The sequence below is a fragment of the Schistocerca piceifrons genome, unplaced genomic scaffold (assembly GCF_021461385.2).
Source record: "Schistocerca piceifrons isolate TAMUIC-IGC-003096 unplaced genomic scaffold, iqSchPice1.1 HiC_scaffold_2281, whole genome shotgun sequence".
In the NCBI taxonomy this organism is placed as follows: domain Eukaryota; kingdom Metazoa; phylum Arthropoda; class Insecta; order Orthoptera; family Acrididae; genus Schistocerca; species Schistocerca piceifrons.
In genome coordinates, this window is record NW_025728208.1 from 286,745 (window position 1) to 314,381 (window position 27,637).

At 40.4% G+C, this 27,637-nt stretch overlaps 1 pseudogene; it reads right to left on the reverse strand.

Annotated features, from left to right (window-relative positions):
• Nucleotides 1-6,861: 6,861 nt before the first annotated feature.
• Nucleotides 6,862-27,637, reverse strand: part of LOC124742264 — a 47,764-nt pseudogene continuing 26,988 nt past the window's right edge.

The following is a 27,637-nucleotide window of genomic DNA, read 5'->3' on the forward strand; positions in this document are numbered from 1 at the left end:
CCTCACATAGAACCTTGCTTGAAACAGTTCCAGCCTCCCTCCCACCCTGAACCTCCCCTTCCAGCCAGTCATCTCTTGGTTATCTTTCAGGAATTCGTCACTTCTAACCCGGCCTTACTTTCCTTTCCTAAATCCTCCCTAATGAGACCAACATCACTCCTATGTAACACACAGCTACCCATACCCTGTAAATTAATCCGTGCCTTATCATCTTTCCCACAGATAAAAGCTTCATCACAGTGTTCATGAATCATAGTGACTATGTGGCTGAGAGTCTTCACCAACTTTCTAACACCTCTGCATACAAACCTTACAATCATGATCACATCCTAGAATTCCAAGACTCCAGCAGCTCTCCAAGACCTTAAGTCCATCCCATAACCTGACTCCTGGATCAATCTCCCTCCTCACACCACTCCTTCCTTTTTACCTATTCGCCAAACTACACAAACCCAACTACACAGGTCTCTCCACTTGTCCAACTGTGGCTGGGTACAATCCTCCCACTGAACATCACATGCAAACCATTGTCTGTAACCTCCCATCCTACAGTGAAGACAATGCTCACTTCCTTCACCGCCTTTCTGCAGTTCCTGTTTTGCTACCACATGACTCCTTGCTGGTTACTATGGATGCAACATCCCCCATGCCCATGGCCTCACTTTCCAAACATCCTCCTGATACCAAACCCATCACCTCTTTCCTAATCCCCTTACCCAATCACATCCTGACCCACAATTATTTCACTTTTGAAGACCAAGTCACAGGGTGAAATGCCTAAAGCTCGCACCACAAGTATGAAGTGCTATTGATTTGCGGCTTTGACAGAATGGATTGGTAGTCAGGGACTCATTATTGTTACCCAATCATCAGTTTGTAAAAATCCTTTCTTGTGCAGATGTACACTTTTTAAATGAAACTGTGCTTACTGACATTAACAAACTAAAAATATGGTAAATCAGAATGTCAGTGGGGTTTGTTGCAGGATTCTAGTACAAGTTGTCAATGAGATACAGTATTTTTAAAAGTTTCCACACCAATACTAGTTTGTGCCACTCAATCTGGGTAGTTACTAGGTATGATGTTGTTTGCTTACAGTGTGTTTGTGTGTGTGGGTAGTTGCTAGGTATGATGTTGTTTGCTTACAGTGTGTTTGTGTGTGTGGGTAGTTGCTAGGTATGATGTTGTTTCCTTGCAGTGTGATTGTGTGTGTGTTCCTCGAGTTCATTGTGACTTGCAAGTCAGTAAGTGTGTGACAGTCCAATCAGAAGGTCGTGAGTGGACGATGGGATTTACCAACGCAGAAAAAGGTGACATGCTCATGGTGTATGGAGAGTGTACGAAGAATGCAGTTCATTCTTGTACAGTATATGCGGCAATAAATACCAATAAATGTCAAGCATCTCGGCAATCATTTATCAACCTCTTCAACCAGTTATATGGAAGTCATAGCCTAAATCTTAGCAACATAACAGATGAAACAAGTAGTTGATCCACATGTTACCTCTTGCACAATCGCATGTGGAAATGGCATTAATCTGGCAAGTGTCCTATGCATTCTCCATTGACATAGGTTTATCCCTTTCTATAAAGAGCTGCATGGAATTGATCAAGAGAATTGTGTTAACTTCCATACATGGGCATTAAGACAGGATACTCCAGATGTATCATGTATCTTGTTTAGTGGTGAAGGAAATTTTAACAATCGTGGCCTGGTAAAGTGCTGAAATAAGCACAATTGGTCTGTTAACAATTCTCTTTGGCTGTGGCAGGTGGAATGTCAGCATCCTTGGAGTGTAAACGTGTGGTGTGGGGCAGTGAACCATCAGCTCATAGGCCCATTTTTCTTAGAAAGAACACTGAATGTGCACAAGTATCACAGCCTCCTAACAAATCATCTTCCACGGATGCTATAAGAGATTCCTCTGCAGACTAGGAGCAACTTGTGGTACCAATACGATGGCTGTACAACCCACAGTGCACTGAGTACAACATGGCTTCACAAACTGTTTACAAATCATTAGATTGGATGCAGAGGACCTGTATCTCGGTTGACTCATTCGCCAAATTTCATGCCTGCAGAGTTTTTTTCTATGGGGAAAGCTGAAATACTGTCTACAAGGGCATACCAACTACATCTGATGATATGCAATGATGTATTACTGCAGCCTGTCGGATTGTCCCTGCTGAAATACTGGTATGTGTGCAGCAGTCTTTCCATACCAGAATGGGAGCATATACTGTTGCTGCCAGTGGTCATTTTGAACACAACCTGTGATGGTCAATTGTCTCATTACTGGTCACAATCCACATAACTAGTGTTGTCTGATTCAGAGCAATTGAGACATTTTCATGATCTGGACTCATGGTATAGACTTTGGTGTGTCCTACCTCAGCTAATGTACAAGTGTTGGCGTGGGAACTTTTCAAAATATGATATCTCGTGAATGGCTCACACTAGACTCCTGCAACAAACACCCCTGATAGACTAATTTACCCTACTTTTAGTTAATACCAATAGGCATAGTTTCATTTAAAAAAGTGTATGTTTGCACAAAAAATGCACTTTCTAATATCACTACAATCTGTTGGTTGGTTACTAGCATAAGCCCCCAACTACCAATCCATCGTGTGAAAACCACACATCAATAGCACTTTCCATTTCTGCAATGTTTGTGGTGCAGGTTTTAAGCGATTATCCCTGTACAAACAAATCTGTAGTACTGCAATGGGTACTTGCATGGTGCCATCCTATACCAACTTTTTTATCGGCCATCAGAAGTCCTTCCTATCCAGTCAACACCTAAAACCCCTTGTCTGATTCAGAGCAATTGAGACATTTTCATGATCTGGACTCATGGTATAGACTGCTTCTTCCATAACCTAAATACCTACTCCCAAATCATCTTAACCCGATTATTCTCAACTCAATGCGCCATATCACTAGACGTCGATATCCATAAACACATGTCAAGTGGACCAACCACCAACAGTACCTCCCTCCACTTTGACAGCTGTCACCCATTCCATGTCAAAAAGTCTCTTCCATACAGCCTTGTCGCACGTGGACTCACTATCCCCAGTGGAAAGCAGGAGTTGTCTAAATATGGCAATAGCACTACCAGAGCCACAGTATCCTATCCGTCTCATTCATAAATAGATCTCCCGTGCCATCTCCTCATCTCACACCTGTAACCCTGTTAACCAGACAATGGTCAGCACTCGTCTAATCACCCAGGCCTTGAAAAGCTCAACCACATTCTTCACTGGGGCTTTGACTATCTCAGATGGGGTATACTGTACTCAAGATACTACCCACTTCCTGCAAAGTAGTGTTCCACTGCCTGCACAATCTAGAGAACATCCTTGTCCGCCCCTAATCCTGTGAGTGACCCAGGTGCAAGAGCTGTCCCACAAATCCACCCACCACCTCCTACAGCAGTCCAGTTGCAGGCATCTCCCACCATATAAAAGGCATGATCATGTGCAAAAGCAACCTGTTAAAAATCAGCTATGCTGCAATTACCATACAATTTTCCATGTAGGGATGACAAGTAACCAACTGTTCACTCACAGTAATGTCTAGCACCAAACTGTGGCAAACCACAGACTTATTCCAGTTGCCAAGAGGCTGTACACCACTTCAACAACTGCTTCACTAGACATACCATTTGGATATTCCCTTCCAGTGCAAGTTTCTCTGAACTACACAGGTGGAAATTGTCTCTCCAGCACATCTAGTGCCATCCACCTGACCTAAACCTCTGCTAATTTGTTTCCCACTGTATCACTTTACCTTTTCTCTTCTGTACACACCAATCTTTTCCCATTCAGACCATGTACTGTCTTCTCCAATCACTCTGCCCTCCCCCCCCCCCCCCCCCCCCCTGCAGCTAGTGCGGGTGTGTACATTTGGGTGTTTGTGTGGTTTCCAAACTAAACCATGTGCATTTTAGATATGTTAGATCCATATACTTTACCTGAAACTAATTCTCTGAGGTACTGAGACTACTGCTTCCTGGCTCGGGGTTTCTATTTTCAGCTAACACAGAAGTATTGTCTACAAACAAAAGTGTATGGGACAGGATATTTACCAGTGAATCATTCACACTGGACACCAAAAAGACTGTTGTGTGGCATGTAGACAACCCCCGAGATGGTGCACCAAGCCAGTGTGACTGCAGGAGCAGCCAGCAAAAACTCTACACAAAAGATGGTCCAGCACTTCTCAGAGATTACAGTCAAAAATTATCAGGCAAGGTGTCCATATTATGCAAATTAACGTAGGATTAACAAGTGACAAATGCAGTTACCAAAGCAAATTAGATGATGAGCATGCCATCAGTATTATAGCTCTATAGGAAATGCATTTAGGTGATAATTCAGCAGCTACATGCAAGATTATGCAATATAAAGCAATATCAATACTCCTCTCAATTGTTAGGTGCATCCACAATAAATGAAAAAAGAAACAGCTCTTGGATTATGCTGGCTTAAGCTGTCAGAAAATTAGTGATGTAGAAGTAATTAGGATAAAACTCAAAGGCCTGGTTATTACATCAGTCCACAAATCACCTAACGGAAAGTGTCTGACACTAGTCTTACACACAGCAACTAGACAGCACGTATATGTTTAAGATTTTAATTCCAAAACACAACCCGGAGACACATAAATAGAGACAAAAATAGAGAACCATTGTTCGAATGGATCAACACACAAGAAATTATCTAAGTTTGATGCCAAGGAATTTAAAACGTTTTGTGCAGGCAGATGGAAACTGATACAAAACCTGACCCATCCATCTTTTCCACTGATGAGAACAAATTACCACTGAATCACTCAATAGTAGTACTGAAACATTTTTCAAGGAGTGTACATTGGCTCACAAAAGTTATCATTGGTGCTGAAATATCAGTTACAAAATACATTGATAAACCCACATGGAAATTTGAAAAAACTAACTCGATACAATACACCCAGGAAGTGGAGAGCAACCCGCACTGGACACCTCAAAAGGCAGAACATTGGGAATTATTGTAGATGTAGCTAAATGGAATATCTGAAGGGAAGTAACAAAATAATGTGTACTAGGATGGGACAAACCTGCCCAAGTCCTCTACAAAGGATACCAAGGGTCTAAATAATGTTTTGATAACATTTTGTGTTTAAAAATATTTGTGTGTATAAATTGTTCATGTTGATGTAAATTTGACAATTTAAGAAATGGTCATGCTTAGGAACAATGTAAGAAATAGGTGTTATGTAAAAGCCAGTGTGCTTTTGTTTGAAACGAAAATGGTTGCGGGGAGTGAAAAGGTGCGAAAGGCGAATTGGCATGCTACCTTGAGCAAGTGCGGGAAGTAAGTCACACAGTTTGTAGGCAGCAGTGATTGATGTAACTCCTTTGTGGAGCAGAAGCTTTGCCTGCAAATTTCCATAAAAATGCCTCGGTTGAAGACTGCAAACAGCTTACAGCATAGCTGCGAGTTGTTGAGCTACTGTATGTAAAACTGAATGAAGCCAAGAAGAGAAATTGAGCCCATACAGCAAGAAACTTGCAGGCCGTAGTGTGGGTAGTGTAGCCGTCATAGCTGTCCGCCACACCCAAGCCTACAGCCACCAGATAAGATTTTTTTCTATTTTTACCTTTGTACAGCATGAACCATTACTTTAAACTGTGTTTTAATAATCATTCTTGAACTTTACGGAAACTGGCTCACCCTGTTATTTCATCCTAATCATACATCTGTATAGGGTTCCTTCCTGGTGTTTGATTAATCCGAGTGTCCTGTTTTACAGACTTCTGAAGTGCCAAGTTAATATAAAGAGGCACCATTTAAATTGCTTTAGTGTAAATATTAAAAATTTTTTCTTAACTATTGCAAAGTGTTATAGTTTGCTTACATAAAATTCAATCAGAGTGAAGCCAAGTTACTAGAACCTGTTAGATGGCTATACAGAATTAGTTCAAAGAATAATAGCTTTTGAAAGTAAATTCCACCAAGAAAGAGGTTTTCTTTAAGTGAAATGTTCAGTTAAAAAGTGTGTGCTTTAGTGTCTAAGTATTTAAGTTTCTTGATTATGGAAAGCGCTTTTCTAAAGGTTGTCCCCCCCACCCCGGCTAATTTTTTTTACCTTCCTTGAAGTTATCTACTGGGCTTTTTCTTTTTTAAAAACATAATGTATAAAGATGTAGCCCAAAATTGTTTAAGTGGTGTAATTTATTTGAAAAGCCAAACTAAACAGTAGCAAGAAAGTAGGCAAAATTCAAATTTCTGCTTCTCCAGTACTTCACTATTTCATTGCCAGGATAGGTTGGTGACCATTAAGTACATGTTTTAAACCACTAAATGAACTTGGAAATGAGTTGTCCTAGCTTCAGTATATATTCATACTGTGTTTCTATCTAGCCACTGGGTAAGATCTTGGGAAAAGGAGTGAATAGTCCAATTTACTTATCCATTAGACGCAACACACGGTAAATCCTGTAAGAATGATAACTCTATTGATTATCTTTTCCTATAAACAGGACTATCCTTCCATAGTGTATTTTATTTGGAAACTAAACTAAATTTTAGTAAGAGGGTTATATGTGTCAACATAGAGACAGGGTTTCTGTTATTTACGTAAAAGCATACTAATATCAAAATGGTAGTGTTATAAGGTCCTATTAATGTGTGGTCATGACATTTGTTAAATGTCTCACCACATTCCTATTGAAACTATTTACTCTTCTTGTAAATAACACCTGTGACAATTTTATACAAATGTCCACTAAGACTTTGCTCGTCAATCAGTACTGTTAAGAAATACTGACTAGCTTTCTTTTCAAGAATCTCAAGTTTAAGTTATACATATTGTTATCCTCCAACAAGAATCATTGGCTGATTCTTCATCTTTGACAGGTTCCTCATGCCTGCAATGCAAAACATTATCTTTTGTATTAACATATGAAATCCAAGTTTTTAAATTTAATAAATGCTTATACAAACATAAATGATTAATGGAAAATCTCATATAAGATGTGAAACAAATACTAACAAAGAGATAGAGGGGCTGGCCAGTACTTACATCAGCTCAGTACAGCCGATAGATACACATAAAACAGAACTGAAAATTTACATTCCTAGCTTTCGGAACTTTGTTCCTTCATCAGGGAGGAGAGAGGGGAAAAAAGGGAAGAAGGGAAAGTGGATTCAGTTACTCACAACCCAGGTTATGAAGCAACAGGGAAAGGGCGAAAGAACAGACTCGCGAAATAACAGACCAATTCCCGTAACATCAGTTTGCTGCAGAATTCATGAACGTATTCTGGGTTTGAATCTAATCAGTTTCATAGAGACCAATAAGTTTATGTCCACAAATCAGTACAAAGCATCGCTCATGGGCAACTCAGCATGCCCTTTTGTCATACGACGTCTGTTCAAAAAATTCCAGAACTTAGTCCACAAAATTTTCTATGCTTATCTTTTAGTTACTATGGATTGTCTCCTTCAAAATACTCTCCTCCACAATTGATACACTGTTCCCAATATCATTTCCACTTCCAGGAGCAGTCTTGACACACCTCTTGCTGGGTTGCATAAACTGCCGTCTGCGAATTTTCTTTTATCTCATCTACCATTGCAAAACTTCATCCTTTTCAACTTTGGAAATAAAAAGAAGTCTGCAGGGGTCATACTATTCCCGCAAGGAACATCTCATTCTCATTTGTGAGATCCAAAAAGTTTTTTTGGTCTTGACTCATGAGCCGTGGAATGAACTTGGCGGCAACACAATGCATTCCAAGATGCTGTGTCATTTCATAACATGACCCAATTGAAATGTTACATTCTTCTACAATCTCTCGGACAGTGAATCTTCGACTGGCACACACAATTTCGTTGACGTTCCTGACACAAGTGTCATCAGGGGACATCTAAGAGCGTCCTGAACAAGGATCATTTTTGACTTTTGTAAAGCCATTTTAAAAACGTGTGAATAATACGTAACACCAAGTATGGCTTAAGCACTCATCGCTATAGGCTCCCTGCATCATTTGGTGTGTCTCTGTAAAGGTTTTCTTGAGTTTCACGCAAAATTTAACGCAATTGCATTGCTCCTCTAACTTTGCCATCACAAAATTCACAAACCCAGATTCCATATTTCTTGATTTCCGAGAAGCATTTGACATAGTGCCTCACTGCAGACTCTTAAGAAAGGTACAAGCACATGGAATAGGTTCCCAGACATGTGAGTGGCTCAAAGACTTCTGAAGTAATAGAACCCACTACATTATCCTGACGGTGAGTGTCCATCAGTGACTAGGGTATCATTAGGATCGTTCCAGGGATGTGTGATAGGAGCGCTATTACTCATATTTTCTATGTGCATAACTGATCTGATGGACAAAGTGGACAGTAATCTGAGGTTGTTTGCTGATGATGTTGTGGTGTATGGAAGGTGTCATCGTTGAGTGATTTAGGAGGATAAAAGATGACTTGGACAAAGTTCCCAGTTGGTGCGATAAATGACAGCTAACCCCAAATGTAGAAAAATATAAGTTACTGCAGATGAGTTGGAAAAACAAATCCATAATGCCAGAATCCAGCATTAGTAGTGTCATGAATGAAGAAGTCACATTGTTTCAATATCTGGACATAACGTTGCAATGTGATATGAAATGGAACAAACTTGTGAGGGTCATGGTAGGGAAGGTGAATAATCATCTTTCGTTTGTTGGGTGGATTTTACTGCAGTGTGGCTCAGCTGTGATGGACATCACATATAGGATGCTAGTGTGATCTCTTCTTGAGTACAGTTTGAGTGTCTGGGATCCGCAAGGGGTCGAATTAAAGCAGACATTGAGGTAATTCAGAGGCAGGATACTAGATTTGTTAACAGTAGGTTGAAACAACAACATACAAGTATTATGGAGATGTTTCTGGAACTCAAATGGGAATCCCTGGAGGGATTTTGAGGAACACTGTGCTGACTGCAGAACAATTCTGCTTGCACCAACATACATTATGCATAAGGACCACGAAGATAAGAGACAACAAATTAGGACTCATAGAGAGGCATATAGACATTCACTTTTTCCTCACTCGATTGGCAGATGGAATGGGAAAGGAACTGACTACAGTCGAATTAAAATTACTTGATAGTTGGCACTTCAAACGCCACTAAGAGTAGTCAGCGTCACACTTGAACTGTCTGCTGTTGCCAAACTCCACCAAAATTGGCCAGTCACTTCCAATTCCTGGTTCAGCATTCTTTCTTGATGTATTTGTATCCCAAATTATGAGCACGACACTTTTATTATGTATTTCATGACACGCGATAACTACACCAAAAACAACACACATTAACAATGCTAATGAAAGACACACATTTCATTCATAGCACTAACCAAACACTACCGAATAACTCAGCACAAGGTGTAATTCAGTATCATACATATAGTTATCATATTCACAGAGATCATCTTACATTAGATAAGCTTTTCACTACACTGCGTGAAACTGAAATTTTTAAGGTTGCAATTCATAGTTGCAACTGGGTCACTACATTCACATATATAAATACTTCATGCAGTGCTGTGGCATAGCACAATGGTTGGCAGATTAATCTAATGTGTAGCATGTCATAGGTTTGAATCTCATCAATGTAGCAAAATTTTTATTTCTAAATCTAACCAAAAGAGTGTGATTATTATTTTCATTCAATTAATTGGTTTTAATGTATTATTTTTATTTTTAATACTTTGCTGCATCATTTTTCATCATTATTTTGACTGTTCTATTTGGTCTTATTTTCCTTCCTGTCATTATTTCTTCATTTAGAATCAGCCTCAGTCATCTATAATCCACGAACAAGTGCCCACACGGGCTGTTCACTGGTTTCTAACATGTCAGCAGCATGTGCAGCTAGTGTAAGGATAGTTACAGGTAACAAATGACATGGAGAAATTTCAATTTGCTTTCAGCCCTGAAATTGAGTTTTTGTTGTCTTGAGTTTACCCTTAAGGGTTAGCTTTAATCGCCATGAACAAAGCGATCATGATATTAGTACTGCTGCAGACTGTTGACCACAATTTTCTCGGCTGGGTTAGGACACAAGTTTACAGTCAGGGATACAAAACGGGTCGTCTGCCCCAGTTCAGTCACTGGTCACTTTAAATCAATAGTCGACAGAGTATCCAACATTTCTGACATACCTTGCACCAGCCACTAGAAAAATTGCTCTGTGTTAAACATTTAACATAATTTGTGAAGTGAGCCGCTTGTTTGTTGTCACCTGTAAGCAAACGGTAGCTGGTAGCCATTGTGGCAACATTGTTGCAGCAAGTGATTGATGTCAACTATCAAGTAATTTTATTCAGACTATTGTAGTAGACAGGGTACCTTCTGCCATGCACCATATGGTGGCTAGTGGAGTATGTATGTAGATGTGGAAGCAGTCTTTCCTTCTCATCCCATCTGGAAAGTCTCCCCTGATCTGCAGTTCTGGGTAACTTTCTCAAAATCTACCCTTTTTCCTAGACCTATCCTTCACCCCTCTTCCTTCCACTTCAACCCTTCTGCCTGAAGAATGAGCTACTGGCTCTGAAAGCTCGCCTAATTATAATCTTCTTTTATGTGTGTGTTCTGCCACCACTTAGCGAGTATATTGTTTATCTATCCAATTCAATTATCATGTAATCAAAAGCTGCATTTAACACACCAAGTCTCTTTTACCAATCATTTTTAATATGTCCTACAGAATGTACTGTCTATCCTGTCCTTTTTGAGATTACTGTTTTGTTGTACTTTTCTACAGGCATCATCTTACTTATTAGGAGTCAGTTCCTTCATGTTGTTGTTGTTGTGGTCTTCAGTCCTGAGACTGGTTTGATGCAGCTCTCCATGCTACTCTATCCTGTGCAAGCTTCTTCATCTCCCAGTACCTACTGCAACCTACATCCTTCTGAATCTGCTTAGTGTATTCATCTCTTGGTCTCCCTCTACGATTTTTACCCTCCACGTTGCCCTCCAATGCTAAATTTGTGATCCCTTGATGCCTCAAAACATGTCCTACCAACCGATCTCTTCTTCTAGTCAAGTTGTAGAGCTGCATGTACTCGGGAAAAATTACGGCTGTAGTTTCCCCTTGCTTTCAGCCGTTCGCAGTACCAGCACAGCAAGGCCATTTTGGTTAATGTTACAAGGCCAGATCAGTCAATCATCCAGGCTGTTGCCCCTGCAACTACTGAAAAGGCTGCTGCCCCTCTTCAGGAAAAACATGTTTGTCTGGCCTCTCAACAGATACCCCTCCGTTGTGGTTGCACCTACGGTACGGCCATCTGTATCGCTGAGGCACACAAGCCTCCCCACCAACGGCAAGGTCCATGGTTCATGGGGGGAGTTCCTTCATAGTCAACAGTTAAGGAATGGGTGGCTGAATTCATATGTGGCATATGTCTCTGTAAGATGACTCATGAACAACTTCCTAGAATTACAATCAAATATGAAAATGCTGAGAAAGAACACAGTGTGATATTGCAAGATCAATAATTAAAAACATGTGCAAAACAGTTGATGCTGTGGCCGTACCAGAAAGTGAGTGGCATGTCTGTTGAAGCCTGACTACAACCAAATGTGAAAAACAATTTGGGACAATCTGACACACAACTGATTCTATGCACCAATCTGTTCCCTTGGATGAGAGACGACTGAAATGAAACAGCAGTTGCACAAAAATAGCCAAGGTGACTTCATCGGAGAGAAAGAGTGCTCATTGTTTTCTAGGATGCAAAAGGGATTTGTATTTTAGATTAGCTTGCAAGACTGAAACAATACCTCACAAATACTATGCAAGTATTCTGACTCAACTGGATGAAAAAATATGGAGCCAAGACCCAGGGGGAAAAAAAAAGTTTATCGTCAGTGAAATGCATATGGTCACAAAGGCACTTTCACAATAGGAAAACTGGGAGTTTCAAGTGTGAAGTCTTCAAATATCTATTCCATTCTCCAATTTTTTCACATTCTGACTTTAGCTTCTTCTTCTTTTCTTTTAGTATGAATGATTCACTTAAGACTACATGCGTCACACCTCAAAACCGTTTTGTGAGTCAACAACTGGATATGTTTTCACTGCTCTGTCTCTTGTAACTCTGTTGGACATGGAGGTAGCAAATGAGGACGTAGAATGTCCATGACATACTGCTGTGCTGTCAGAGTGACCTGAAGTCATATCCGATGCTGCCCCACACGCCCTCTCCCTATGTCGTTGTCATACTCACTGACAACTGTCATCGTGGGTCTTGCAGAATGTGACTCACTGCTGATCACATGACAGGTGCAGGTGTGAAAGGGTTACAATGTGCTCGGCGTACATTACAGCAAATCTCCCATGGGCTCGTCAGACACGGTCAACTGGAAGCTTGCTGACAAGCACGCCGCCCTTACGTTCCCAAGCAGTCCAACATGGGGCCACTACCACATCTGAATGTCTCACAAATCTGAATATTGCATAATTCAATCAGCCTGGCAAATGGAGACACACAATTAGGCCCCTTCAAATTTTGTTACGTGCTGATAATGCTGACTCACGGAAGTACAGGGCATCTGTGCCCTTCACAGGGATCACTCAACATCTTACACTCTTCACATCTCTTATAGCTCCTACCATTCATGGTAACAATCCGAGACACAAACAAAGCTAATGCAATCTGGTGGCCTTTGTATACATTTCAGAGAGTTGCGACTCTCATAATTTACCACTGGTATGCACACTTGTGAAACTATGTTGCTTCAGGGAGCTTCCCTTTTTTTTCTTCAAGCTGTTTAGTTCTTTGAATCCATTTTTCTTGTAGCTCAGAATAATTATTTTATTGTGTAGCAAACTTACAGACTAGCATTCTGGTCTGAGCTGTCGGAGTTGGCGGTCATGTGTGTGTGAGGTGTGCTTGCTTGTGTGAATGAATGGTGTGTATTTCTATTTCTTTTTCTGATGAAGGTTGTGGCCAAAAGCTTATGTGTAAGTGTCTTAACTGTGCCTGTCTGCATTTTAACGTGCCATCTTTATGGTAATTAGCTTCTTCTTCTTTTCCTACACTGCTGATATTCCAACCTGGAGTTTCCATTGTTTGAACTTACGGTCTACTGTATTATGTTGCAGTGCACTTCTACAAGTGTAATACACAAATGTTGCCTTAGGAAAGAGTCACAATAACATCCATGTCTACCGTTTGCTATTTTTTACGAAATAGCATCTCACACTCGAAATTTAACTTAGCCAATGAAATAAGTTTGAAGATTTATTGTGTGTAAAAGACACGAGGGCCCACTGTGTGGGAAATGTGTGAAGTTCTGTGCAGAGACGGAGTTATCCACAGACGCGGTAAGTTTGGGGAGCTATATGGGTGTTAAAACATTGCCACCTGCTGGGATGAGGGGGCACTTACTCTGTGGTGCCGCTGTGCCAGCAACGAGCTCTACCCATTGATTACCACCACAGATGACAATGAGCAACCAGCTGCTTCTCTGTGCAGAGATATAAAATTTATCGATTTTGGACGTCGGGTGACAATCTGTCACATGGAGAACAATGTTTACTCTGGCAATTTTAACACTAATCTAGTGTTCTGCAACATATTAATGTGAAATGTTGTCTATGATGTTGAAGAGTGTAAGTTAAACTGATATCTGAGAATTTGTTGTTTTTGTGGCATTATGTGGAAAATGGCCTCCAAGCATAAATGTCAAGTGAAGAAGAATAATTAGCACAGCACACTGGAACCGAGTAGGGATCCGGTTTACTGCTCAGCCACTAAATTAGCATATTGTGTGTACACCAGAAGAGACGCTGTACACACTTGCATATACTACATACACAAGTACAAGCATCGATCAAGCTACTGTGAAACTGCACTCTGTGTGACTCATCACTACATCAGAATACTGTAAATGTGGTGATTCCAATTTCTTAAGGTCTCTTCCTGTTTGTTTTCATCAGTTGGATCTTATTTTTCAAGTATGTGGGAATCCAATGAGCTGCCTGTTTGGATACATTCTTTCTGTACGTCCCACAAGTTGGATTCTTTGGAGACACATTGTAACAAGAGTTTTTAGGAATTTGCCTGGAGATTTCACACTGGGTTCTGTGTATGTATTCCATCTTTTATTCTTGGACCTAAGATTTTTACTACAATTTTACATTCTTCTAATTCAGTTTGCTGTTTTCATGTCTTGTGTTGGACAAAGACTCTCTCTCATGCATAAAGAAATTCTAATTTGATCACTGTTGTACAATGTTAGATTTTAGAGTTCCAGGAAAAATACTTTTAGTTAACTGAGAGACAGTTTGTATTTTCTGAAGTCTGGATTCTATGGCCTTCTTTTCATTATGATGTTCAGTGGTCTTTTTCACCTAACTATTTAAACTCTTTAACACCGAATACTGTGTCATTGCCTACATAAGTTCACCCAGTGCCATTTTGGTATCAGCCAAGAATTTTTTCTCCATGTGAAATTAGTAGTCTAATTTTCCTAGCTTGCTCCCTTAATATTTCAAATTGCTTTAGCACATCAGTGATGTTTTTGTCAATTAGTATTATGTCATCGGTATAGGTTACACAATATAATTCTATCATTAAGTTTACGTTCTAGTCAGTGTAATAGTGCACCTGCTCTTCTCCATTATCTTACAATTTTCTTAGGGGCATAGTTGAATAGCAATGTGATATGCCATTCCATTTTCATATTCTTATGTCTGTCTTAAATTACACTGCTTGAAAAAAAGTGAGACACTCAGAAGGTGGGGAGAAAACAAATTGAAACATAGCGAATTTAGAGCGTATGTGATGTTATTTCAGTCATAACAAAACAGAGTCAAATTTACACAGAACTTATCAGTTTGAGCCCACTTATCAATACAGCAATGCACCCTGTCTGGTCTGGACAGTGCGGGAGGATGTCGTAAAGCTGCTGCATACCCTCCTGAGAAAGGTGATCCACAACTGTTGTAACTGGACATTGCAATCGTGGATACAGGCAGTGGGATGGAGTTGACGTCCATGTTGGTCCCATAATGTTCTATCGGGGACAGATATGGGGATTTTGCTGGCCACAGGAGTATATCAACATCACGCAGACAATTTAAAGAGACACATACTACATGTGGACAAGCAGTGGCCTGTTGAAAAATAGCACCACAATACTATTACACACTGCTGTACCATCAGAGTTCCCTCGGCCATTACAAGCCGTGACCTGAAGTCATACCCAATGGCTCCCCACACCATGGGACTGCTTTGTGAACCCCCCCCCCCCCCAAATGTGGAAGAATGGGACCTCTCCCCATCTCCCCGGGTCACTGTCAAACTTCTCCACGATAGTCATTTGGAGCAGTGCAGGACCGGGACTCATTAGTGAACATAATGTGACGCCATTCATTAGCAGTCCGTACTTCTCGATCATGGCACCACTTCACATGCAGTCATTTGCTTGGGTTTTAATGGCAGCCTATGCGCAGGACGGCAATTCCATAGTCTGGCTGCTCCTAGCTGTATGACACAGCATGTTGCAAGGAGTCTATTACAGTGAACTCCTGTTTATCCAAAATGATCGGGACGGTGGCCGGTTCCAATAACGAAAATTTCATATAAATCAAAGTCCCCCTTTTTTCACATGTGAACACTCCAAATTGCATCAATATTGCGAAATACAATCGTAAAACGTGCGTAGGGTATGTAAAACGTTACTGATACGGTTGCAAATAACCCTGCACTTTTTTACTGAAAAAATTGTGTTGACATGTTAAAAAGGCACCAAACTATGATTGAAAACTCAAAGTTTTTAAATGCTGTATAACAAAGCTCATTTATTTTGCATTCTTACAGAAAAAATCTCCCTTATTTGGCAGTAGGAAAAACAGGAGTTTTAATTTTATTATCTACTCTTTTGAATAAAAAATAAACTACTGAACAAAATTATGAAACAAATCTAGAGATTACTCAAAGGAACGAAAAGTCTGTCTAGAGGAACTTTCAAGAAAAGTTAAAAAAAAAATCTTTTTAAGTTATGGACATAGAAGTTCTAGGATGCTTCATTAGAGTTTATTTTTTGGTAACGAAGTCACAAATGTCTTTTTTTTTTTTGTTTTTTTGCTTGAGAAACTATTTCTGCAACAATACATCTCCAACATTGAAATCAAACTATTTCAGGATAAATCGTCTCCTCCTATTGGCTGATGTACTCCAGGGCAGTTTGGATCACTTCGTAACAGAATGTGTGAGGAATATTTTTCTCTGATTCATCATCAGAAACATAGTCTTCTGACACTTTATGATCAGTCACAATTTGGACGATTTCATCCTCAAGCACATGAAAAAATGCCATTTTCCATCCACTCTTCAATGTCTTCGAAGTGTGTGTCTTTACAACCAGCTTCTCCAGTAAATTCACCAAAATTATGTCAGCTTGAGTTTCGGTGTTGCCTCCTCCTTCCCACCACTTAGGTTGCCTTACGATCTAAGAGTTTTTTCCAAGACCTAACAAGAGGAAGTGGAGGAATTAGACTCCAAGCTTCAGCAATCAATGAATGGCACTTAAAACATCGATTTTTTAAGAACTTCCACAAAATCATCTGCAGCATCAATCACACCTACTAAGTATTCCAGCATCTTGCATCTGTAATGTTTTTCCATCGCCTCAAGAATACCTTGGTCCATCGGTTGACATAGAGATGTGACATTTTGTGGGAGAAATACAACTTTGATATCCCCATCTTGCAGATCACCTGGGTGATAAGGAGCAGTGTCCACAAGAAGTAGCGCTTTTCAAGGAAGTCCATTTCCTGCCATGTAATTTACTACAGCTGGAACAAACTCTGCCTGGAACCACTCTCTGATGATGGCACTGTTCATACGTGCCTTAAGACTGATTTGTGTACCTCAGTGGCAAAGCTGGTTGGTTGGTGTCTAAATGCTCTTGGTGTTTTGGATTTGCCAATTAAAGTAAGACACAGTTTATGATTGCCAGTGGCATTACTGCAAGCGAGGACAGTAAATCTTTCTTTGATATTTTTGTATCCAGAAGCCATTTCTTCTTCTTTAGAGGCAAGGGTTTTCGTTGGCAGCATTTTGTAATTCAACCCAGTTTCATCACATTTGTAAAGTTGATTGCCAGTATAACATCCTTTGTCAATGATTGCGTGCAGTTTCTTCTTAAAATCAGCATAGCAGCTTCATCCCCAGACAATGATTTGGCACTGATGGCAATTTCATGAATGCCATGCCGCTTCTTGAAACGATCCTGCCGGCCATTATTTCCGAGGAATTCTTGCTTCTTTCCTTCAATCAGCTCATCAGCTAATTTTGACAAAGTAGAGGACCTGAAACTGACACACCTTTGGCTCTTATTTATTCGTGCCACAAAAATAATGCCTCTTCTAACTGAGGATGTGCACCTTTTCTCACTGTTTTTCAAGATTTCACTGCACTGCCCAATGCTTGGATGGAACAAAAATTTTCAATTCCTGATCGATTTGTCTCCCGATCAGTAATTGTACTCCTACTCTGCAGCAACTTTTGTGGGTGGCTCACCAGCATCAATTCTCTGCAAAGTGGGAAGCTCTTTTTCCAACAAGATCACATTCGTTTTATGTTTCGTGCCCGTAGTCACGTTCAGTGTTCTTTTTACAGACACTCGACTGAGTCCTTTATGGTTTTTGGCCCCTTTTATCTCTGGACACTTTAAGGCACATAGTGGGAGCACAAAACCTCAAATCAGAAACACACAGATGCACAACTTGACAACACTCGAGATGCACTAGACAAACTTTTGACTTTTGAAACCAGGCTGTGGCAGCCATCAAATGAAGGCATTGGATACATCTATGCTATTTCCTCTGTTCTACCCAAGCCCACGTGGCAACACAACAGGGTGTTGTACGTTCACTGTTAAACACTCAGCTTTGATGTACCGACAACAAGTGGAAAGTGTTAGGCGGCGCGCTCTAATTGTCAGTTTCGACAGGGCTATGTTGCGCTGCATAGAACAATACTGTATGTACTGTACTTACAAGGACTTCCAATAGATGGCAGTGGCATGAAACCACGCAATACGAATAAGAAACACAATAGAGCTTCAACCAACACACGCACGAATTGACAATACTTGGACTTTTGACACGCACCAGTGCACTGATTAGCAGTAGATTGCCAAAAAACACCAGCAAAGGCTTGGCTCCAGGTGCACGCAAATTGAAACTTGTCAAGTGTCAATCTAGCTAGCCAAAAGTGTAGCTGCACGAGAGTTTACTGTACTTGTTCTCAGATGGCAGTCACAGACGTGAACAGGTTACAATGTACTCAGTACACTACACAGTGATGCTCCCTTGTAGTGGTCTGATGTAGTCAACTGGAACATTGATGATGAGTATGCCCTTACTTTCCAACATCAGGCCACTGTCATATCCAAATACTCAAAAAATACAAATGTTGCAAGGTTTAACCAGGCGACCAAATGGACATCCACAATGAGGTTTCTTTCAAACTCTCATCAGAAAATGCTGTCTACACCAATATGCAGCACCTTCATATCCTCCAGAGTGATGATTCAACATCTGACGCTATTCGCATCCCTTATATACCACACAATGCTTGCTAAACAGCAATAAAAACAAAGAACACCAATTAATAATGAAGGAAAAGACAGACTGTTACTTACCATAAAGAAGATACCTTAGGCTGCAGATGGGCAGAATTAAAAGACACTTACATAAAGCTTTCAGCCACAGCCTTCATCAGTAAGTAGTAATCTGTCTTTTCCAACATTCTTTATATTCCTACTGGAGTTTCCATTGTTTCAAGTACACTGATGCTTTTCTGTGAGTGTTTCCTTTATGATGTTTTCTGCATTTTAGCTTTTTTTTAAAAAAGAAAAAAAAAGAAAGAAAGAAAGAAAGAAAAAAAGATTTGTTGCTGGAAAACTTCTGAAGTCCAATAAAGGAGTTACAACAGCCATATATGGTTATCTGGTGGACCTTGCAGAACCAAATTCTAGGGCTGAAATGTACTGTTGACCAATGGGCATTAATCAGAATGAATACTAAATAAAAAATTAAATCCAATTTTACACAAAAACACAGGTTCTATCACTGTTGTTTTTCGTTCTATTTTGCTCTTATGTTTGCTATGACTTGTTAAGCAGAAATTTTCTTTCTATCTATAGAGTTACATTTGCTGTAATGTATCTTACCTGCATGCTGTTTCTTCTTTCTACTCACTCCTGCCCCAATCATGGCAAGCAAGTCATCCTCACTGCATTTGCTTCGTATTGCATCTCTGAAACAACAGTTAAAACACCCGTTAAACAGTACCAGGCAATTACCACACAGTGAAATGTTGGTACACTAAAAAGGAAGAAAAACTTTGCAGAAATCTTCAACAGTAATCCTGTAGTTTGCAGTAGGCAACAGCAGGATAACAAACCCACTGGACAAGAATGGGAAAGTCATGATAGAAGTTACTTTTATTTTTATAAATAAACAGGTATCTTACACAAATGCTCAAGAGTATACATAGGATCTCGGGCTGAAGAGGTGGAGCAGAAACTGACATTAGTTTTGTTGAAGAGGGAGTAGTGGAACATAGGACAATTTCTTGCAAAATGACGCCAAATTTATTGATAAACTGCTAATTAATTGCCAAGCTCACTAATGTGACCATTTTACAACAGGTACTTACTGCTTGGAGTATATGTGAATTTTCAGGCTTGCCTGATAGATCTGTTGCAAAAACACTTTGGGTTCCCCACCAGATAACATTATGCAAGTCCCTCCCTCAATATTTCAGTGACACAACGTTTTGACATCTTCAGGTGGTGGTGATTTCCACTATCACTGCTGCAAGATGCAACTGGCAATTTCCACGTGACAGCTTTGAAATTTATCATGTGGATGACTATGACCATCATATTTAGAATTCAGAGGATTTCATAGAATACCTGAAGATGCTTAAACTAGAACTTTCAGATCTTTTAGTTAGCTCAAATGTTATATCATTACTTACAAAAGTGCCCCTGCAGCCCTCATTAGAGGTTATTAGCAGCAAGTTTGAGAAAGAAATTGTGGTGCTGTTTAAACATGTGCATACCTCATCCTATTTCTTATGTAACACCAACTACTTTGATCAAGTGGACAGTGCTCCCATGGGAGATCCTCTATTTCCCTTAGTAAATATCCAACATTCCTCCTTCTGGCAGAATGCTGAAGAGACATTTGTGGTGTGGCCCACATAATACAGACACTACCTATGTTCCTGCAGCATTTGCACTCGCTCCATCTGAATATTCAGTTCACTGTGTAAGTACAATAAGATGATAGCAGCTTACCATTCCTGGATGTCACGGTTAGAAGAAAAGCTGACAGAACACTGGGGCATAGTCTCTACTGCAAACTGATACATGCAGAGTTATATTTGCGGTCCAAAAGTTGCCATCACCCTGCACAATGTGGTAGTGTCTTACACTCCCTGGCACATAGAGCACACGTGATCTCAGATACCGACAGTCTGCCTGGTGAACTGTAACACCTAAGAACAGTGTTCCAGCAGAATGTTATTCTTGTAAACAGATTTGCAATGTGTTCTGAGCAAAGCAAGTTCAGTGTAGGGATGTAAATGAAGATACTTAGACAAGCACTGCAAATGTCTTTCTTGCCATATTTCAGTGGCATGTTTTCAAAAATAGAAAGAATTGCTAAGAGAAACAGAATCAAGTGTGTTTTTCGACTACCAGCAAAACTAAGGAATTGTTTGTGTTCAGTTAAAGACAATCTTGACCTTAGAAAACACAGATCATATATAAGATCTGATGCCATTATGGCAAATCTTATATAGGGCAGACACCTCACATTGTGCAAGAACACTGTGTTCAACAGCGCTGACAAAAATGCCACCCAGTAAATTAGTGGTAGCAGAGCACTGCCAGAATACAGGGCACCACACGTTTCCCAAGAGGACTGAAATTTTATCCTCAGCATCATCACTCTAGGATTGTGTTTTTAAGAATGAGGCATGTATCCATACGGTGGGCAATCTTGCCAACAGGAATATGGAATTTTGACTAAGCACTGCCTAGAATCCAGCACTGACTGCCATGAAATTAACACAGTAGAAACCAGATCCTCCGATGTATGACCTGATGCAGCACCTTGCAGAGAGTTAATTCAGCTTTTAACCACACGAGTGTCCAGAAGTGCAGTCATTGCCCACAACATATAAGCAGAAGGCTACTATGAATGGCATTTCCATCCAACTGGGAGTGCCTGTCCACACATTCGTACTCCTGCTTCTAGCCTGACAAATTTCAATTCTGCTGTGCGAATATCACCAGTCACATCTTGCAGCAGTGATGACAGGACCCACCACTACCTGAAGATGACGAACAGTTGTGTTGGTGAAATATTGTGAGGCTTGCACAAAGTTATTCAGTGGCAAATCTGAGAAGATTTGTATACATTATTTTTCTGTGACGCAGGTAATGTGCAGCAAAATGTGATAACTTTCTGCATTTGCCTTTTTGTACATTTCAAAATACCCCAAAAATTGGTGAGAAACACTGAACATATGACGTAACCAGATGACATACCCCACAGCATGTGCAGCAGTTGGGGCTGAGTGTAAAGGAATGATTGAGCAGTGCAATACTTTCATTTGAGCAAACAGAGCAAATTCCGAAAACATTTTGTAAATATGATCTTTTGTAAATGTAGATGTTACAAAATTATTGTCCCTGCTGTAATCGAGCAAAAGCAGTTCTGATTTTGTGTTTTTTGCTTCTGTCCCTTCTCTTTTTGTTTACAGACATTAGTTAGTAAAGAAAACATAGGTCATTTTATGGCAATGATGCTATTCTGAAGTTTATACTCATCTACTTGTTATGCAATATGGTAGGTTTTCATTGTACTGTACTTTGCAAGAAATCAAGGAAACTGCAAGGCCGGTAAATAAAATAATAAACTTCAATATAAATACATAATTGTTTAACACAATGAAAGAATACTGCCTGCCAGATGCAAGACTCAAATCCCGAATGCCATCACTAAAGTCGCACATGTGTGTCCGTAGCCACAATGATATGAATACTTGACTTGGGTTGGGATGATCAAGTGTGACAGGCCGAGAGGCTCAACCACTGCAAGCATGGCAAGGTACATCATCTGGTGACATTTGTCATTCGCTTTTGACACATTTCCCAACATTTGTATCGTATCCAACAATTGTGATTCCATGTGTCTTGTATTAAATTACTTGTCTCAGGGTCATATACAGTGCTTTGGAGGTTTTTAAAAGATAATACGCATCACCCTGTCTGTGTGTGTGTGTGTGTGTGTGTGTGTGTGTGTGTGTGTGTGTGTGTGTGTTTATGTATATGAAACAAATGCTAACAAAGAGATAGAGGGCCTGGCCAGCTCAGTACAGCCGATAGATACACAAAACAGAACAGAAAATTGACGTATCCTAGCTTTCGGAACTTCGTTCCTTCATCAGGGAGGAGAGAGGGGAAAAAAGGGGAAGAAGGGAAAGTGGATTCAGTTATTCACAATCCAGGTTATGAAGCAACAGGTGAAAGGTAAACAGGGAGGGTAGCAAAGATGGAGGCATGGATGTCAGAGGGAAGCCGAAGATATTCTACTGTAATTACTGTGCCAGCTTCAAACCAAGGAGGATGAATACAGAAGTAAAGAGGTACATAGTATAAAGATAAACGCAACTATGTTGGATGAAAAGATGCATGAATGGCTAAAGAGGAAAGGGAAAGAGGAGAAGACTAAATAGTAAATGGGAGTGAGGTTGGTTAACATAGGTTCAGTCTAGGGGGATGGCGGGATGAAAGGATGTGTTGGAGTGCAAGTTCCCATCTCCGCAGTTCCGAGGTACTGGTGTTGGGTGGGAGAAGCCAAATGGCACATATGGTGTAGCAGGTTCCTAGGTCCCTAGAATTATGCTGGAGGATATGCTCCGCTACTGGGTATTGGACATCTCCTTGGCAGACAGTTCGTCTGTGTCCATTCATGCGCTCAGCCAGTTTAGTTGTCGTCATACCAATGTAAAAGGCTGTGCAGTGCAGGCATGTCAGCTGATAAATGACGTGTTGTCTCACATGTGGCCCTGCCTTGAGTTGTGTATGTTTTACCAGTAGCGGGGCTGGAGTAGTTGGTTGTGGGGGGATGCATGGGGCAGGTTTTGCATCGGGGTCGGTTACAGGGGTAGGAACCGCTGGGTAGAGAAGGTGGTCCGGGAATATTGTAGGGTTTGACAAGGATGTTACGGAGGTTAGGGGGTCGGCAAAAGGCAACTCTGGGTGGTGTGGGGAGAATATTGTCAAGGGATGATCTCATTTCAGGGCTTGACTTGAGAAATTCATATCCGTGGCGGAGTAATTAGTTGATGTATTTGAGCCAGGATAATATTGGGTGACAAGGGGAATTCTTCTGTGTGGTCTGGGGGTAGTAACATTGTTGTTGGGTGGGGAGGAATGTATTGCTTGGGAGATCTGTTTGTGGACAAGGTCTGCAGGATAGTTGTGGGAGAGGAAAGCACTGATATATAATATAATACAGGGAAACATTCCAAATGGGAAAAACATATCTAAAAACAAAGATGATGTAACATACCAAACGAAAGCATTGGTATGTTGATAGACACACAAACAAACACACACACAAAATTCAAGCTTTCGCAACCCACAGTTGCTTCATCAGGAAAGAGGGAAGGAGAGGGAAAGACGAAAGGATGTGGGTTTTAAGAGAGAGGTTAAGGAGTCATTCCAATCCTGGGGGTGGAACGACTTACCTTAGGGGGGGGGTGTGGGGGGGGGGGGTGGGAAGGACAGGTATACACTCGCGCACACACACACACACACACACACACACACACACACACACACACACACACACACACACACATATATATCCATCCGCACATATACAGACACAAGCAGGGTATATGTGTGGATGGATATGTGTGTATGTGTGTGTGTGTGTGTGTGTGTGTGTGTGTGTGTGTGTGTGTGTGGCATACTGATCTGAACTATGCAGCCTTCAAATGGAAGTTTTTTGATCACTCCTTATTTTGCACCCTGCCACCTTGGCAATATGTACCGCAAATCATCAGACAGACGACCTTCCTGCATGCTTCGAGCATCCCCTGGTGCTGTTCTGAACCAATGCTAATCTTTGTAACTGCGATGAGCAGTGTGCAGATTGCATCTTTGTATCCCACAAAGAGGTGACAGTTCCCAGTGGCATGAATGGTTACTGTTTATTGACTGTCACTGAGTTGGTGAGTCATTTGCTACATTGTGGCCCACCTGTTCACTGCTAAAGCCATGCTAGTCAGTGGTAACCCCTGTCAATGATATCCTGTTGCCCATAGCAGTTCACTCTGCTGATTGTGGTAGTATTTTCCTTGAATAAATCTGCTCACATTACACCTTTGACACTGTGGTACAAGAAAGCACAATGACTACACACCCTTATAGAATAAGCGTCTCGAGCCATGGGTACCCACGATATGGCAGTGATAAAATCACCCTGTGATCAACTGTGACACTGCAGCTGTAAGCTGCACCTCCTTTTTCTGAATACTCAGGTTTATTAACTTGAAGTAAATCAGATCTTTTGAAGGAAGATTTAACAAAAAGGGCACATCCAGGAAAGGATGAAACCATGTCTAATTAACTGGCACACAAAATTAATAATTAGTGGTGACAAAGATCCTCTGCAATAAAAAATAATGTCCACTGACTTCATGTATTAGTCTTCAAGTGACAGAATATATGTAACTGTGTCCTTCTTATTTACACTGATTAAACAATGGAAATTCCAGGTAGGAATATCAACAGTGCAGGGAAAGATAGATCAGTATTTACCGTAAAGAAAACAAAGTTGCACACAGGCTCAACACACAAGCAAGCACACCGCGTGTGCACGCACGCACGCACGCACACACACACAGAGAAAAAAAAAACTGCCAAGTCCAGCAGCTAGAGGCAAGCTGCTGGAGTTGGCAGTCATATGTGTGTGACATGTGCTTGCCTGTGTGTATGAATGTGTGTGTTTCTCTGTATCTCTTTTGCTGATAAAGGCTGTGGCCGAAACCTTTGTGTAAGTGCCTTTTTAATTGTGCCTGTCTACAATTTAACATGTCTCCTCTACAGTAAGCAGCACTCTACCTTTTACTATATTTTTCATTTACACAGATGTAATTAACAAATCAGAGTCCACTTATTCCAGAGAAGTGACAGTTTGTTCATGACAGTTCAGCACAAATCTGATTTTTTATATACAGCAAGGCTACCTATAAATTATTCTGTGTGCCAGTGTTCATGCTGACTATAGGGATTCACACTGATCATGTGTAATTTGACATCTGGTCCTGTAAACTTACTTCTGCTCAACGTGAAAAATTCTCCACTCCACATTTTGTAATTAACCTTAACATATCAAATAATGCATCCTTCGATATAACTGCCTATTGTCCACTTCCCATCACTCTATTCCCAATGTCAACCCAGCTGACCTCTACTTCTAATCCAAAAACCATGGTTGACTCAATGTTTGCTATTGCAAGCTATTGCAACACAAAAGTGCCAGAGGCACCAGTAATGATATATAATTAAAAATACTAGAAAGTAAGGCTCACCGGTTAGTTCATGCTAAGACAAACAGTACAAGTGTCTAAGACACTGCGGTCTCACACAAGTACGAGGTCTGAATACATTCCAGTTACGATACACTAAACTATTTCATTCACGGTGGCAATATACATACTCTCTCCCCAATAAACAGAATAGTTATAACTCAATTGTTCACAAGTGTATACTATGACTCTTGCCACAGCTATGCAGTCAGTATGCCACAGGCGTGCCATAGAAAGGGATCAGGTTCAATTCCTTGTAGAGCCGGGAAATTCTGCTCGGTGGACAGACTGGAATAGGGTACACTCTGCTTGTAGTTCCAGCTGAGGAGCTACTCAAGTGAGAAGTAGTGTCTGCAACTTCTGGAAGTTGATAACAGCCTGGAGAGTTGTATACTGACCCCCTAACTCTCCATAGATATATAGTAGAGGACATCTCTCAAAGAGCATTGCGTGGTCTTCTGGCCCCAATGCAGAGTTCCTTTATCAATGTATATTGTATATCACCACTTGTACACACTCATCAGCACAGTACCATGTTGTGTCTTCACGTGGCAAATTTTTATTCCCTTGTTTCCAGATCAACATTTTTCCTCTTCTCATTACTTGCACCACACATATTCCACACAGTTTATGCTCACTCCTTCAATGATACTGCCCATCCTTCTCTAGTGTGCGAGTTGTCCCTGCTTTCCTGCGTGTTTGTTGGTTTAAACACCCTTGTTTCAAAAGAGAGTGACAGCTTAGATACAGTCTTGTCAACATTTTGTATTTTTATTTAGCAATTATTGTTTGAGCCTTATAGGCGAATGTCACAAGATATTGTCAACCACTGCATTCACTAGATTGGAATGGGGTTCATGGTAACTTATCAATTCATTTTTTAAGTTGCTGTTACCTTTTTCATCCTATCTTGGACTAGCTTTTCCATACTCCCACTCTATTTTACGTAGTCAAACAGTTATCTGCCCTTGCAAACTTGCTCCTTTACCACCAAGTTAACTAATACTGGGCAGCCTAACAGAAGTTCCAATATCCAGTCTTTCACCACAATTCACCTACACACACTTTTCACTCACTGATTTTCTTTTTTCAATGTCATAAATATTTTGCTTTCACAGACTGCTGTGCTTTGAACATAAAATTGTAGGAACATCTGCCTCACATGTCAGTTTTTTTTTTTATTTATTAAAGAATATGTTCCTTGCTTATTCCTATCTGCTTCTGATACATTTCCATTCTCACTTTTATTTTGTTTTGATCCATTTCTTTTTTCTTTGATAGACAAGTCAAACAACAATGGCAATATGTTGCAGCCCCCTGTGTTTCACCCTACTTACTACGAACTTACTTTTCTTAGCTTTCAATTTTATTAGTCATTTGGTTTTTAAGATACTTAATTGTTTGACCCTGTATTTTTATATCTTATTTTACCATGGATTGATAAAGGATTTCTGTTATGCTCACAAAGAGAGAGCTGATTCTTCTCACCCCTCACCCCTCGTACCTTGTCCTGAAACAAACTTATCGCCAAGTATCTTGCAGTTTTTTTCCTATTATTAATCTCTTAGTCTAGTCATCAATTTAAAAGTGTCAGTTGTTGGTCCCATTGTCTAATAATTTGTACATTTATACACATGAAGTTCCAATTTTTATTTGGAACATATAGACTCTGATAATCATGAATCACAGTTCAAATGGCTCTGGGCACTATGGGACTTAACATCTGAGCCAAGGCAGGATTCAAACCTGCGACCGTAGCAGTCGCGCGGTTCTGGACTGAGGCGCCTAGAACCGCTTGGCAACGGTGGCTGGCGAATCATAGCTACCATCACATGGACAGAAATACTGTGTTAACTTTATTACAACCTAGGGACATAGCTAAAAATGTCTTTACATAATTTCCAGTCCTGATTACTTTCCTTTAATTTAATCTCACAAATAGGTTAGTGTAACCTGATGTTGAC